Below are 16,317 nucleotides of genomic sequence, written 5' to 3' on the forward strand. Positions count from 1 at the left end.
ACACATATGAGTCTGGATCATGTTTAGGTATCACAAACATCAACGATATTTTTTCTTATTATTGTGGCACTAAAAGGAGGGCATGACATACTAGAAATGCTCATCCACTAACCTTCTCAATGAATGCTCGAGCGAGAAGGCTTTATCACCCACCCATAGTATATTCACTCGGGAGGGCAACAACCACCCTTTTCATATATGGATGCATCAATTTCAACGTAAACGTCAACATGGTACTCGCATTTGTTCAATGACCTAGGCCTCTCACCCTTGAGTATAATCTTGAGCCACTTACTCGTCCCTATCGAAGTGTTCTTGAATCTCATCCAATATGTGTAAATGCTAATATGCATGATATAAGCTATCGTTTCACTTTTATACTAACTAGCCCAATAAGTGACGCTACTAACTCAATCATAGTCAACAACTCAACAGCCACCAACACCGATACCCATCGAGGTTCCTGCACCCGACGTGGTGCCAACATCGCTAGAGCACCCTTGAGTATAATCTTGAGCCACTTACTCGTACCTATCGAAGTGTTCTTGAATCTCACCCAATATATGTATATGCTAATATGTATGATATAAGCTATCGTTTCACTTTTATACTAACTAGCCCAACAAGTGACGCTACTAACTCAATCGTAGTCAACAACTCAACAACCACCATCACCGATACCTATCGAGGTTCCTACACCCGACGTGGTGCCAACAACGCTGGAGTACCTGAGGCTCGTCGAATTGCTAGTCGAGGGGGCACTTCGCTCCCTAATTATAGAATTTAGTAAATTACACCACCACTTTACCCTATCCAAATTTAAGACCCAATTAGTAGATTCAACATAGGATTTCTTGCAAATCTAACTACGACAGATGAACCAATGCTTGGAGGAGATGCAATAAGAGTTTCAACAATTCAAAGAGGAAGCGATGGCCAACACCACCTTGGGTCGATCCTCATTCATTCAGAAAATGCATGAGGAACCAATCCTAGTGAACTTTCGCCTCCCATCGTTAGAGGCATTTTATTACAGTACCGACCTGATGATTACTATTTTTTGCTCCTAAATTTCATTGTACGACACTTTAGATGTCTTAATATGTCATGCATTCCCACCCATATTAAGAGACCTGACATGAGAATGATACATCCATCTAAAGATTCTATTGTTGGGAAATCTAAGGTGACATCACATATGCAGCAGAAGAACAAAAAAATAAAATATCAGAATTCCTGTAGAAAAGAAGGTTTCATCATCATGTAAAAGTTGATGCACAAAAACTTGCGAAACTGAAAAACTATGCATAAGAGAATTACCTAGGAAGATCGTATATCTTTGAAAACTTACAGATCTATAGGAGAGGATAAATGAGGTCAACTGTCCTCCTCTCTAGTGGTGATCCACATAACAAGGGATACAAAGATACTCCTCAAATCACTGTCCAAAACTTTTCCTCGTGTGTATCACATAATCAAGAAGGGTTTGCCCCTTCTTGTTATCCACACGCCCCAAATAGGAGCTATAGTATGAGTACCTCTAGCCTATGGGTCTTTGGATCCCTCCTATTTATATATGCCTCCTATCAAATTAACCTTAATAGATCCTACCATATTGGGTACTAGATCTTCATCTAACTAACCAAGCCTCTTAGATTAATGGGTCTCTACCCAATAATCCCTTATTTGATCTCATCCATAGGATCTAATAATTCAAGGGCTTATTGGATATCCAATAAGATAGGGGCTCCTGTGGATATCTTATATCCGAACCTTTATTCGTCGCAATACCTAACATATGTGAGTGACCCTCTAGGCTCAATATTGAGCTAGTCGTGAGTTATACATGTTAGAACTCCTTCTAGCTCAGTAAATTATTATCTCTATAACAATTCACTCGACTTATCGATTACGGACATACTAGTCCATTACGCTGCAATCCCCAAACGATACAGGAAAATTTAATCCTTTAGACCTATCTATCCTCAGTTACCATGTATTTATAGTCCTCTATCTATCTAATATCCCGAAGACCGTATACCGGGCATGGTACTATTAGGCCCATACAATTTTTACACGAATTTCACTCTAATCGGATTCTCCCAAAGAACTCTTTCTTTTTCAATTTGAATGACCAAGTCTAGGGATTTGTGAGCAAGAACATATGAGATATTCTTCTCATGACATCGAGAGAAGATGATCTTCTATCGATACTCAATAGCCCTCGTAAGGTTAGCTACCACTCCCGATGACTAGTTGTGCTATGTCTAGAACCTCCAGACTCATATGTTTGGTATTAAAGAGTGGAGTACTCATACAGAACATTCTTAGTGTCTCAAGTCTAAGGACCAGATATAACACTGAGATGGCGGAATCGTTGTCTAATAATAAGACATCATCAACCATCCAACATTTCGTAAGTGGATCAATCAGTAAACTCATTCTCCAATGAGCACCTGTATTATATCCCTAGTATCCCTACATAAGCAGCTATGAGACATACTACATTCATCATACGGACGGGTATGCAGTACACCAATCTGTTTGGTTATCTCGATGTCCCTCTCGAGTAACATATGATCAAGATTATTTAGAATCTATATTTAAAGGTAAATCGATCTCATTATCATGATCTCATTATGATCTGATTCCCATTATACAGATACATGGACATTACAATATATTCATGTAATAAGTAATATAAAATGATAAAATACTAAATAATAATAATAAGTAAAAAGATTGTATGTCAAATCACACGTGTCATCACTCACGTGATTAGCTTTTAGGGCACCTATGACTGGCAACTCTCTATCAGTTCTTTTGCCCAGCTTGCAAGGGAGTTCAAGCTTCACTTCCTCAAGAACATGCACCTGAGGCCATCGATGATAGTGTTTCGCGAACTTAGGCAAGGGGAGGAGGAAATGCTCTTAAACTTTATTACTCGGTTCACCAACAAAATCTAAGGTGTGGAAAATGCCCATCCATCACTCATAATACAAGTTTTCATAATGTGACTCAAGCCCTCTAGGCTTTTCTAGTCATTGGTAGAGAGGCCACCGATGATGATACCATATGTACTTCTGAGGGTCAATCAACACATTACCATTGAGGTAATGGTTTCGGATAAGCATGAGAAGTTACACAAAAGGCCAAGATAGGAGCGACTACAATCCGCCCCGACCCCAAGGTCATCACGGTGAAGGCGAAATGAATGACCCTAGTTGCCTTGCCCAATGTCTAAGTTAAACCCCTGAATATGATTAGAACTGAAGTTTTTGTATAGATAAAAGAGAAGAGAAGAGACTACAAGCCACCCTTTTCGTATATGGATGCATCCATTTCGACGTAAACGTCAATATGGTACTGGCATTTGTTCAATGACCTAGGCCTCTCACCCTTGAGTATAATCTTGAGCCACTTACTCGTCTCTATTGAAGTGTTCTTGAATCTCACCCAATATATATAAATGCTAATATGCATGATATAAGCTATCGTTTCACTTTTATACTAACTAGCCCAACAAGTGACGCTACTAACTCAATTGTAGTCAACAACTCAACAGCCACCAGCATCGATACCCATCGAGGTTCCCGCACCCGACGTGGTGCCAATATCGTTGGAGCACTCAAGGCTCGTCGAATTGCTAGCCGAGGGGGCACTTCGCTCCCTAACTATAGAATTTAATAAATTACACCACCACTCTACCCTATCCAAATTTAAGACCCAATTAGTAGATTCAACATAGGATTTATTGTAAATCTAACTATAACAGATGAACCAATGCTTGGAGGAGATGCAATAAGAGTTTCAACAATTCAAAGAGGAAGCGATGGTCAACACCACCTTAGGTCGATCCTCATTCATTCAGAAAATGCAGGAGGAACCAATCCTAGTGAACTTTCGCCTCCTATCGTTGGAGGCATTCTATTACAGTACTGACCCAATGATTACTATTTTTTGCTCCTAAATTTCATTGTACAACACTTTAGATGCCTTAATATGTCATGCATTCCCAACCACGTTAAGAGACCTAACATGAGAATGATACATCCATCTAAAGCTTCTATTGTTGGGAAATCTAAGGCGACATCACATATGTAGCAGAAGAACAAAAAAGTAAAATCTCAGAATTCCTGCAGAAAAGAAGGTTTCATCGTCATGTAAAAGTTGATGCACAAAAACTTACAAAACTGAAAAACTATGCATAAGAGAATTACCTAGGAAGATCGTATATCTCTAAAACCTTAAAGATCTATGAGAGAGGATGAAGGAGGTCAACTGTCCTCCTCTCTAGTGGTGATCCACATAACAAGAGCTACGAAAATACTTCTCAAATCGCTGTCCAAAACTTTTCCTCACATGCATCACATAATCAAGAAGGGTTTGCCCCTTCTTGTTATCCACACGCCCCAAATAGGAGCTGTAGTATGAGTACCTCTAGCCTATGGGTCTTTGGATCCCTCCTATTTATAGATGCCCCTTATCAAATTAACCTTAATGGATCCTGCCATATTGGGTAATAGATCTTTATCTAACTACCCAAGCCTCTTAAATTAATGGGTCTCTACCCAATAATCCCTTATTTGATCTCATCCATAGGATTTAATAATTCAGGGGCTTATTGAATATCTAATAAGATAGGGGCTCCGGTGGATATCTTATATTCGAACCTCTACTCGTCGCAATACCTGACATATGTGTGTTACCCTCTAGGCCCAATATCGAGCTGGTCGTGAGTTATACATGTTAGAACTCCTTCTAGCTCAGTAAATTATTATCTTTATAATAATTCACTCGACTCATCGATTACAGACATACTAGTCCATTACGCTGCAATCCCCAAACGATATAGAGGAATTTAATCCATTAGACCTATTTGTACTCAATTACCATGTATTTATAATCCTCTATCTATCTAATATCCCAAAGACCATATACCAGGCATGGTACTATTAGGCCCATACAATTTTTACACGAATTTCACTCTAATCGGATTCTTCCGGAGAACTCTTTCTTTTTCAATTTGAATGAAAGTCTAGGGATTTGTGAGCAAGAATGTATGAGATATTCTTCTCATGATATCGAGAGAGGATAATCTTCTATCGATACTCAATAGCCCTCGTAAGGTTAGCTACCACTCCCGATGACTAGTTGTGCTAGGTCTAGAACATCCAGACTTATATGTTTGGTATTAAAGAGTGGAGTACTCATATAGGACATTCTTGGTGTCTTAAGTCTAAGGACCAGATATAATACTGAGATGACGAAATTGTTGTCTAACAATAAAATATCATCAACCATCCAACATTTCGTAAGTGGATCAATCAGTAAACTCATTCTTCAATGAGTACCTGTATTATATTCCTAGTGTCCCTACATAAGCAGCTATAAGACAAACAATATCCATCATACGAACGGGTATGCAGTACACTAATATGTTCGGTTATCTCGATGTCCCTCTCGAGTAACATATGATCGGGATTATTTAGAATCTGTATTTAAAGATGAATCAATCTTATTATCGTGATCTCATTATGATCTAATTCCCATTGTATAAATCCATGGACATCACAATATATTCATGTAATAAGCAATATAAAATGATAAAATACTAAATAATAATAATAAGTAAAAAGATTATATGTCAAATCACACATGTCATCACTCACGTGATTGGCTTGTAGGGCACCTATGGCTGGCAACTCTCTATCAGTTCTTTTGCTCAGCTTTCAAGGGAGTTCGAGCTTTACTTCCTCAAGAACATGCACTTGAGGCCATCGGTGATAGTGCTTCGTGAACTTAGGTAAGAGGAGGAGGAAATGCTCTTAAACTTTATCGCTCGGATCACCAACAAAATCTAAGGTGTGGAAAATACCCATCCATCACTCATAATACAAGTTTTCATAATGTGACTGAAGCCCTCTAGACTTTTCTAGTCAATGGTAGAGAGGCTACCGATGATGGTACCATATGCACTTCTGAGGATCAATCAACACATTACTATCGGGGTAATCGTTTCAGATAAGTATGAGAAGTTACACAAAAGGCCAAGATAGGAGTGACTACAATCCGCCCCGATCCCAAGGTCATCACAATGAAGGAGAAATGAATGACCCTAGTTGCCTTGCCCAAGGTCTGAGCTAAACCCCTGAATATGATTAGTGTTAGGATCGGAGCGGCACTAAGATGGGGGGGGGGGGGGTGAATTAGTGCAGCGGATTAAAACTTCGGTTTTAGAAAAATCTTTCGTACGATAAAAATCGAAATCGGAAGTGATTAACTTGAAAGCGTATTCGCAAAGTTGAGCAGCAAAGATAATGATGAAACAAAGCAAGTAAGAAGGTTTGCAGTAATGTAAATGACAATAAGAAATGCAAACCAGAGATTACGCCATTTTTAAAGTGGTTTGGTCAAGTGACCTACATCCACTTGCGAGGCCCCTCTTCGATGAGGCTCCCACCTTCCACTAGCAAATCTCTTGAAAGGGAAGGGTGAATACCCCTCTTACAATTTTTACAACCGGTTCACTCTCTTACAGATTTTCAGCAAGAAAGAAGGAGGTGAACACTAGCAAATTGAAAACAAGACTATCTAAGACTTTTCTAGGGCCTTTCTCTCAAACACTTGCTGCTCAAAAAGTTGTTATCTCAGTTGAGATTTGAGGGGTATTTATAGGCCTCAAGAGGATTCAAATTTGGGCTCCAAATTTGAATTCTCGTGGAGTTCCCGATGCTGGCGGTGCCACCGCCTGTCACTGTCAGGCGCTGACAGTGCTGGCGGTGCCACCGCCCAACTCTCGGGCACTGGGCGGTGCCACCGCCTACAGTGTTTTCAGCCCACTAGTTGGGCTTCAATCTTGGCCCAAACTAGTCCGAACTCGGGCCCAATTGGCCCCTACTTGGATTATAGGATTAATACCTAATCCTAACCCAAATTAACATGCTAACTATGAATTTAAAGACATTTTCTAAGCTATTACAAAGTCTGTAAGTCAAGACTTCTTCCAGCGAGCTTCTGGCGAACTTCCGATGGTCTTCCGATAAACTCTCGGAAACCATTCTGCGGACTCCCGGGAAGCTCCTAGACTTCACGATTTGATCTTGGCGAGTTCCAACGAGCTTCTTCGGTAAGCTCCGATCTTTCTCGATGAGCTCCGCGTACTTCCCACGAACCTTTCGGTGAGCTTCCAAAAAACCCTTCGGCAAGCTCCCTACTCATTCTCGGCTAGTTCCGGCAGCATTCCCGACGAACCTTCGGACTTTCGTCGAACTCTCGAACTCCCAATGAATCCTTCGCGCTTGACTCCGCACTTTGTTTCGCTTTATGTCTTTCTCATTATCATAGTTATTCCTGCACACACAAACTAAAACTCTACTCCGATGTAGACAATTATTACAACACGAATCGACATTCCGTTGCCCGGCACGTCATTAGTTGGCGCTTCGTCCAATTCTTCAGCGCATCGTCCTCTCTTGCGGCTTGTTGGCCAATCGACAATTGACCTCCGCAATCCCGATATCCTTGGCGCAATTCCGCTCTCCTAGGCCCGATGCCCGACGTCCGAAGCCTTCTGCCGTCCAATATCTTGACGTGATCTCCTCGGGCGCAACGTCAATTCCTCCTGCGTCAACTATCTAATCCTGATCGAGTAGACCTACATCACTCAAAATGCAGTTAAACATCTAAACACAATCAATTAGTTTCATCATCAAAATCCGAGATTCAACAATCTCCCCCTTTTTGATGATGACAACTAATTAATGACTAACGGAGTTAACCTAAACTCCCCGGAGTTTAACCAAACTCCCCCTATCAATATGCCATTGATAGAATACTTTAGATTATCCCAAATCCAAGTAACATTCATCACATGTTATGAAAAACATTTAAACCATCATGCAAATTTAAAATATTCAATTCAATGCATGAAGTCATCAATATACTTCTCCCCCTATGTCATCAACAAAAAGGAGAAGTAGCTCTAGCTATTTTAAAAGATATGTAAGTTTTTGCAACTTGAAGCTAGATTTATGATGTTTGATATAGCAAATTTCTTTATTACAATGATCGAGCTAGCAAGTTCTTTGTTCAAGTGTGCAAGCTAGCAATAACTTTCTCCCCCTTTGTCAATGTCAAAAAGGAGAGGAACCAATGATTTAGACTTTTACACCAACTTTGCATCAATCAATATTTCAATCATCACATGATGCATACAAGACAATAATGCAATGAAATCATTTCACGAAGGATACCAATGTGAAAATTCACTAAGGATCACATGAAACAATCACAAATCATGATATTATTATGCGATACATCATGATATGATAATAGTCTAAAATTAATTTGTGATACATGTGATACATTACGATACACTAAAAAATTCATTGCAATGCTTTTAAGGATATCAACATATTTTTGATACAAAGCATGGCAAGAGCAATTTTGTTGCAAGTTTTCTAAGTTTTACAATTTTTTACTTCTTTCAAGATAGCAATTCTTTGCTTCTCTATAAGCTAGCAACTTTTACGATATGCAAGTTTTACTACATATAAGCTAGCAAATTTAAAGATTTGCAAGTTAGCATATTTGCTTTTTTTGCGATGTGCATGATAGCATTTCTTTGTAATGTTTAAGATAGCAAATTGTACATTATACTAGCTAGCAAATTAAAGATGTTCAAGAAAGCAAGCACTTTCTTCTCTTTTGAGAAGTGTCATTTTTTTTTGCTTCCTTAGCAAAATGTCAACCTAACAAGGGACAATGTTTTACATGAGGCAAGCAAACAATTTGGCAAGTGTTACATTTGCATCTTCTCTTTAGATGTGCAAGAAAGTAAGCAAGTTTTTGCATTTTCTTGACTTGTGCAAGGTAGCTAATTTCTCTTTGAGATGACCCTTTACATCAATTCAAGATAGCACATTAGTAACTCTTTCTCTCCCGTTGTCATTGGCAAAAAGAAAGGAAGATTCAAGTCATGAATATCAAAATAATAATTTTGTCATGAATATTTCGTCATTGCGTGTATCATTATTACATGCATAATACCAAATCATCATATATTCAAAACATATAAACTCATCATTATATGCATGATTCCAAATCATCATTCATATCATTTCAATCATCACTATAACTCATCATGCACAAAATGTAAAATCATCTAACCTGATACAAACATTTATTTTTAAAATATTTATCACTATTTTCATGTATGATAATAAAGTATTCATGATATGCATATATCATCACAATAAAAAACAATTGCATGCATAATTTCAAATTATAAATTTTTCAAATCATGATGGTATTAACTTGTCAAATTTCATCCAACCATTCGTGATCATAACTTTTCATTTGTATGCATCAAAAGAATATCAAGAGTATTTCATGCATAATTTTAATCACCACATAAGGAATATCAAGAAGAAAGTAATTGGGTGATGCGATAAACATTTCATGAATATAAGGAATTGTATAAAAATCATATCATGAAAGATTAGAACATATGAATACCAAAAGACATGATTTCTTTTTGAAAAACCTACTCATAAATAATCAAAAGAAAATCTTAGGAGATCGATTAATGAAAAAATCTTGATTCATAATAAATCTTAATTTGTAAATATCATGGAATCAAGATCATGATTTTGAATAAAACTCATTCAAATTCAAATCATCCAAATCATCAAAATCTCAACATTTCTTTCAAGAGATTCAAAATGGCATAGATAGTTTTATTGGTCTCTTAGGTAGAAATCAATAAGATAGATGATTACATTTCATTTTTATAAATTTCTATTCATGTGATTTGCTTCTTATGAGCATGCCTTAGTCTTTATATGCCAAATCAATATAAGCATTAAAGTTCAAGATGTAAAGGCAAAATCTTATAAGACAACTCATTTATAAAATATTCATCATGTTTATTTTCATGAGATTCATAAGATTGGTAAAATAAATTCATTAATCTCAATAGAATAGAAAATTCATTTCCATTTCATACAATTGATTTCATGTGAGTGTTCAAGTCTTTTTGTGAAAACATTGTATCATCATTTAAGGTCAAAACATAAGTTTCGTCATAAAGCCGTCAAGACCAAACACATCAAAAATAAAACATCATGATATCACATCTATCATCAAAATACACATGCATGGATTAATCCTAAGCATTATCATATATCATATAACTATAATCCATAATGTTGCATACATCATTCAACATTTCAAAACATAACATGCATGAAACCTTAGCAATATACTTTTCATTGATCAAATTTTTAATTTTTTTCAAAGATGCTAAAAAGAAAAACAAGATATAATTTTTGAAAAATCAATTTTTCATTTCCTATTCTAAATTAAGCACTCATGAAACACTTTAACTAATTTCAAAATAATTCAAGAGAGTTGAGTTACTTACCTTGTAGTCGAAGCCAGTCAAAGCCCAATTCGCCGTTTCATTTTTGGAAGTTCTTGATTCATCCTTGGGTGCCTTCCTTTTCTTTGGCCTCTTCCTCCGTTCAAGTTCATTGTTTATTTTAGATTTTTGTTTAATAAACTTATTAAGAGTTAGTGTTCGAAGTTCAAGTTCATCATTGTCCTCATCACTTAAGTCATCACTCATGTGGTATTCATTTGTTCGGAGTTCCAAATCCTTCCTATTCTTTGGAAGGTAGTTCAAGTGTTCATTATGTTCATCATGTGCATTGCGCACCATTTCATATGTCATCAATGAGCCGATAAGTTCTTCAAGTGGAAAATTATTTAAATATTTTGTTTCTTGTATTGCCATAACTTTTAATTCCCAAACTTTAGAAAGTGATTGTAAAACTTTACTAACAAGTTCAAAATTCGAGAAACATTTGCCAAGAGTTTGTAAACCATTGATGACATCCGTAAAACGGGTGTACATGTCAACAATGGTTTCGCTCGGCTTCATTTGAAAAAGCTCGAAATCATGCATTAAAATGTTAACTTTCGAGTCTTTGACTCTACTAGTTCCCTCGTGTGTGATTTCAAGTGTTCGCCAAATATCAAAAGCCGTTTCGCACGTAGAAATCCGATTGAACTCATTCTTGTCCAAAGCACAAAATAAGGCATTCACAGCCTTTGCGTTTAAAGAAAACATCTTCTTCTCCAAATCATTCCAATGGTTCATTGGGAGAGAAGACATTTCATATCCATTTTCGACTATGTGCCATAAATTCAAATCCAAAGAAAGTAAGAAAACTCTCATTCAAGTTTTCCAATAAGTGTAGTCCGTTTCATTGAAAAATAGAGGACAAATGAGAGAGTGACCCTCTTGAAAGCCGTAAAGAGCCATTTCTATTTGAGTGTTAAACCAAGGTAGAAGAACGTGGCTATGATACCAATTGTTAGGATCGGAGCGGCACTAAGAGGGAGGGGGGGTGAATTAGTGCAGCGGATTAAAACTTCGGTTTTAGAAAAATCTTTCGTACGATAAAAATCAGAATCGGAAGTGATTAACTTGAAAGCGTATTCGCAAAGTTGAGCAGCAAAGATAATGATGAAATAAAGCAAGTAAGAAGGTTTGCAGTAATGTAAATGACAATAAGAAATGCAAACCAGAGATTACGTCGTTTTTAAAGTGGTTCGGTCAAGTGACCTACATCCACTTGCGAGGCCCCTCTTCGATGAGGCTCCCACCTTCCACTAGCAAATCTCTTGAAAGGGAAGGGTGAATACCCCTCTTACAACTTTTACAAGCGGTTCACTCTCTTACAGATTTTCAGCAAGAAAGAAGGAGGTGAACACTAGCAAATTGAAAACAAGACTATCTAAGACTTTTTTTGGGCCTTTCTCTCAAATACTTGCTGCTCAAAAAGTTATTATCTCAGCTGAGATTTGAGGGGTATTTATAGGCCTCAAGAGGATTCAAATTTGGGCTCCAAATTTGAATTCTCATGGAGTTCCCGATGCTGGTGGTGCCACCGCCTGTCATTGTCAGGCGCTGACAATGCTGGGCGGTGCCACCGCCCAGCTCTCGGGCACTGGGCGGTGCCACCGCCTACAGTGTTTTCAGCCCACTAGTTGGGCTTCAATCTTGGCCCAAACTAGTCTGAACTCGGGCCCAATTGGCCCCTACTTGGGTTATAGGATTAATATCTAATCCTAACCCAAATTAACATGCTAACTATGAATTTAAAGACATTTTCTAAGCTATTACAAAGTCCGTAAGTCAAGACTTCTTCCGGCGAGCTTCCGGCGAACTTTCGATGGTCTTCCGATAAACTCTCGGAAACCATTCTACGGACTCCCGGGAAGCTCCTAGACTTCACGATTTGATCTTGGCGAGTTCCAACGAGCTTCTTCGGTAAGCTCTGATCTTTCTCGGTGAGCTCCGCGAACTTCCCACGAACCTTTCGGTGAGCTTCCAAAAAACCCTTCGGCAAGCTCCCTACTCATTCTCGGCTAGTTCCGGCAGCATTCCCGACAAACCTTCGGACTTCCGTCGAACTCTCGAACTCCCAGTGAATCCTTCACGCTTGACTCTGCACTTTGTTTCGCTTTATATCTTTCTTATTATCATAGTTATTCCTGCACACACAAACTAAAACTCTACTCCGATCTAGACAATTATTACAACACGAATCGACATTCCGTTGCCCAGCACGTCATTGGTTGGCGCTTCGTCTGATTCTTCAGCGCATCGTCCTCTCTTGCGGCTTGTTGCCCAATCGGCGGTTGACCTCCGCAACCCCGATATCCTTGGCGCAATTCCGCTCTCCTAGGTCCGATGCCCGACATCCGAAGCCTTCTGCTGTCCAATATCCTGACGTGATCTCCTCCGGCGCAATGTCAATTCCTCCTGCGTCAACTGTCTAATCCTGATCGAGTAGACCTGCATCACTCAAAATGCAGTTAAACATCTAAACACAATCAATTAGTTTCATCATTAAAATCCGAGATTCAACAATTAGAACTGAAGTTTTTATATAGATAAAAGAGAAAAGACTCCTAAAAGACCCTCAACCGATAAAGACCTTGTTGGAGAAAAGAGATAGATCCAAATACTATTACTTCTATCAGTATTAGGCCATGACACGATGGATTGTTGCATCTTGAAATTGCATATTGAAGAACTCATATATCGAGGACACCTCGGGTAGTTCGTCTGAAGACACCGAGAACCTTCACCCCAACCTTAGGAGTCATTGGAGAGATAGATTGACATCATCATAGGTGAACCTACCTCGGGAGGAGACAGTTCCTTAGGTTATAAAACTTACACCCGAGCTACAATTAAAAAGTACCTGAGGATGGGGGACGATTGGGAGATAACCTTTACAGAGAAAGAGATGGAGTACCTTGACCCAAACCACGATGATGCCTTGCTAGTCTCTGTGAGGATGATCAATGCTCTAGGTAGCACTATTGATATCCTCTTTTTTGATACTTTCCAAAAACTAAAGGCTCTCAACTAACAACCTCAACCTAAAGCACGAGGCAAAATGTGCTTGTGGCATGTGAGTTAAGAAAACCCAACCCACGTTAGGAGAAACTAACCACAATGGAGGCAGAAGGAAAAATGTAATCGAGGCATGTGAGTTTGAGAAACTTGACCTATGTGAAGAGAAATCTACCATAGAAGAGGCACAAGGCAAAATACACTTAGGTGCATGAGTCGAAAAAATCCTGACTAGTGTGAGGAGAAACCCACCATGATGGAAGCACAAGTCAAAATATGTTTAAGATGTGCGATTTGAAAAAATCAAACTCGTATGAAGAAAATTCTACTATGATAGAGGCACGAGACAAAATGTACCTATGACATATGAATTAGAAAAATCTGACTCGAGAGAGAAGAAATCTACTATGACAGAAGCATGAAACAAAATGAGCTCGAGGCATGTGAGTCGGTAAAACCCAACATATATGAGTAAAAATCTACCATGGTAAAGGCACAAGGTAAAATGTGTCCAAGGAACATGAGTCAAGAAAACCCGAACTATGTAAGGAGAAATCTATTACAGTAAAGGCATAAAGCAAAATATGCCCGAGGCACGTGAGTCGATAAAACCCGGCCAGCATATAAAGCAATCCGCCATGACAAAGGCATAAGACAAAATGTGAGAAAAAATCTAGCACAATGGAAGCATATGACAAAATGTTCCTAAGGCATCTAAGTCGAGAAAGCCAACCCGTGTAAGGAGAAATTCATCATGGTGAAAGCATAAGACAAAAATGTGTCCGAAGTATGTGAGTTGATAAAACTTGACGCGCGTGAAGAAAAATTTGTCATGATAGAGCCACATGACAAAATGTGCCCAGGTTGCGAGAGTCGGGCAAACCTGTCATGCGTGAAGAAAAATCCGTCATGGCGGAAGAATAAGGCAAAATATGCTTGAGACACTTAATTCAGGAAAATTCAACATGCATAAGTTGATTTCTACCATGGCGGAGACACAAATCAAATTGTACTTAAGGCACATGAGCCATAAAAACCAGACCTACATGAGAAAAATTTGTCACAACGAAAGCACAAAGTCAAATATGTTTAAGGTGCATTAGTTGAGAAAACCCAACTCATGTTAGGTAAAATCCACCATGACGGAGGCACAAGGCAAAATGTGATAAAGGCACATGAGTTTCGAAAATCCGACCTACGTGAAGAGAAATCTATCATGGAGAAGGCACAAGGCAAAATATGTCTGATGCATATGCGTCAAGAAAACCTGACTTGTGTAAAGAGAAATCTGTTATGACAGAGGCATAAGACATAATGTGCCCGAAGTGCGTAAATTGAGAAAACTCAACCCATATGAAAAGAAATCTGACACGATGGAGGCATAAGGCAAAATATGCTTGAGGCATGTGAGTTAGAATAACCTAACTTGCATGAAAAGAAATATGTCATGGTGGAGGCACAATGCAAAATGTGCCTAAGGCATATGAGTCAAAACCCAACCCACATAAGGAGAAATCTCTCATGAAGGAGGCACAATGTAAAATATGCCCGAGGCACGTGAGTCATGAAAACCCAACCTACATGAGAAGAAATCTACCATTGCAGAGGCACAAGACAAAATATGCCTAAGGTGCATGAGTTGAGAAATCCGAACTAGCATGAAGAAAAATCCATCACAGCAGAGGATGAGGCAAAATATGTTCAAGGCACATGAGTCGAAAAAACTAGACCCATGTGAGAACAAATCCACTATGATGGAGGCACAATGCAAAATATGGCTGAGATACATGAGTCTGGAAAACCAGACTCACATGAGGAGAAATCTACTATGATAGAAGCATAAAGCAAAATATGTTCGTGTGAGTTGAGAAAATCCGACCTACATAAAGAAAAATCCGTAACGACAAAAGCATAAGGAAAAATGTGCTTGGGGTGCATAGGTCGAGAAAACCTGACCCGTTCGAAGATAAATCTACTATGGTATAGGCATGAGATAAAATGCGCCTGAAGTATGTGAGATGTGAAAACCTAACCCGCATGCAAAAACCTAACCTATGTGAGAAGAAATCTACCACAACGGAAGCACAAAGCTAAATGTGCCTAAGATATATGAGTCATGAAAGCCCGAACCACATACGAAGAAATTCGTCATAACTGAGGTATATGGTAAAATATGTTCAAGATACGTGAGTTAGGAATATTTAACCCTTATGAGAATAAATCCGCAATGGTGGAGGCATAAAGCAAAATATGTCTGAGCTCATGAGTCAATAAAACTTGACCCCTGTGTGAAGAAATCAACTACAATGAAGGCATAAGGTAAAATGTGCTCAAGTTATATGAGTTAGAAAAACCCAACTTGTGTGAAGAAAAATCTGTCACAATATAGGTGTATGGTAAAATATGTCTAAGACATGTGAGTCAGGAAAACCCTAACCTGAGTGAGGAGAAATCTGCAACTATGGAATCACAAGGAAAAATATGCTCAAAGTGCATGAGTTGAGAAAACCTGACCTATATAAATAGAAATCCACCATGATGAAGGTTTGAGGCAAAATGTGCCCGAGGCATCTAAGTCAAGAAAACTTAACCCATGTGAAGAGAAATCTATCATGGTGGAGGCACGAGACAAAATATGTCTGAGGCACATGAGTCAGAAAAACCCAACCCATATGAGGAAAAATCTAAATTAGTACAGGCATAATGCAAAATATGCTTGAGGCATAAGTCGGAAAAATCTGACCCTCATAAAGAGAAATCGACCACGACAAAGAAATAAGGCAAATTATGCCCGAAGCATATGAGCTTGAAAAAACTCAACCTATGTAAAGGAAAATCAACTATAGCAAAGATATAAGACAAAATATGCATAAGGTGTGGAG

The sequence above is a fragment of the Musa acuminata genome, chromosome BXJ3-9 (assembly GCF_036884655.1).
Source record: "Musa acuminata AAA Group cultivar baxijiao chromosome BXJ3-9, Cavendish_Baxijiao_AAA, whole genome shotgun sequence".
NCBI lineage: Eukaryota > Viridiplantae > Streptophyta > Magnoliopsida > Zingiberales > Musaceae > Musa > Musa acuminata.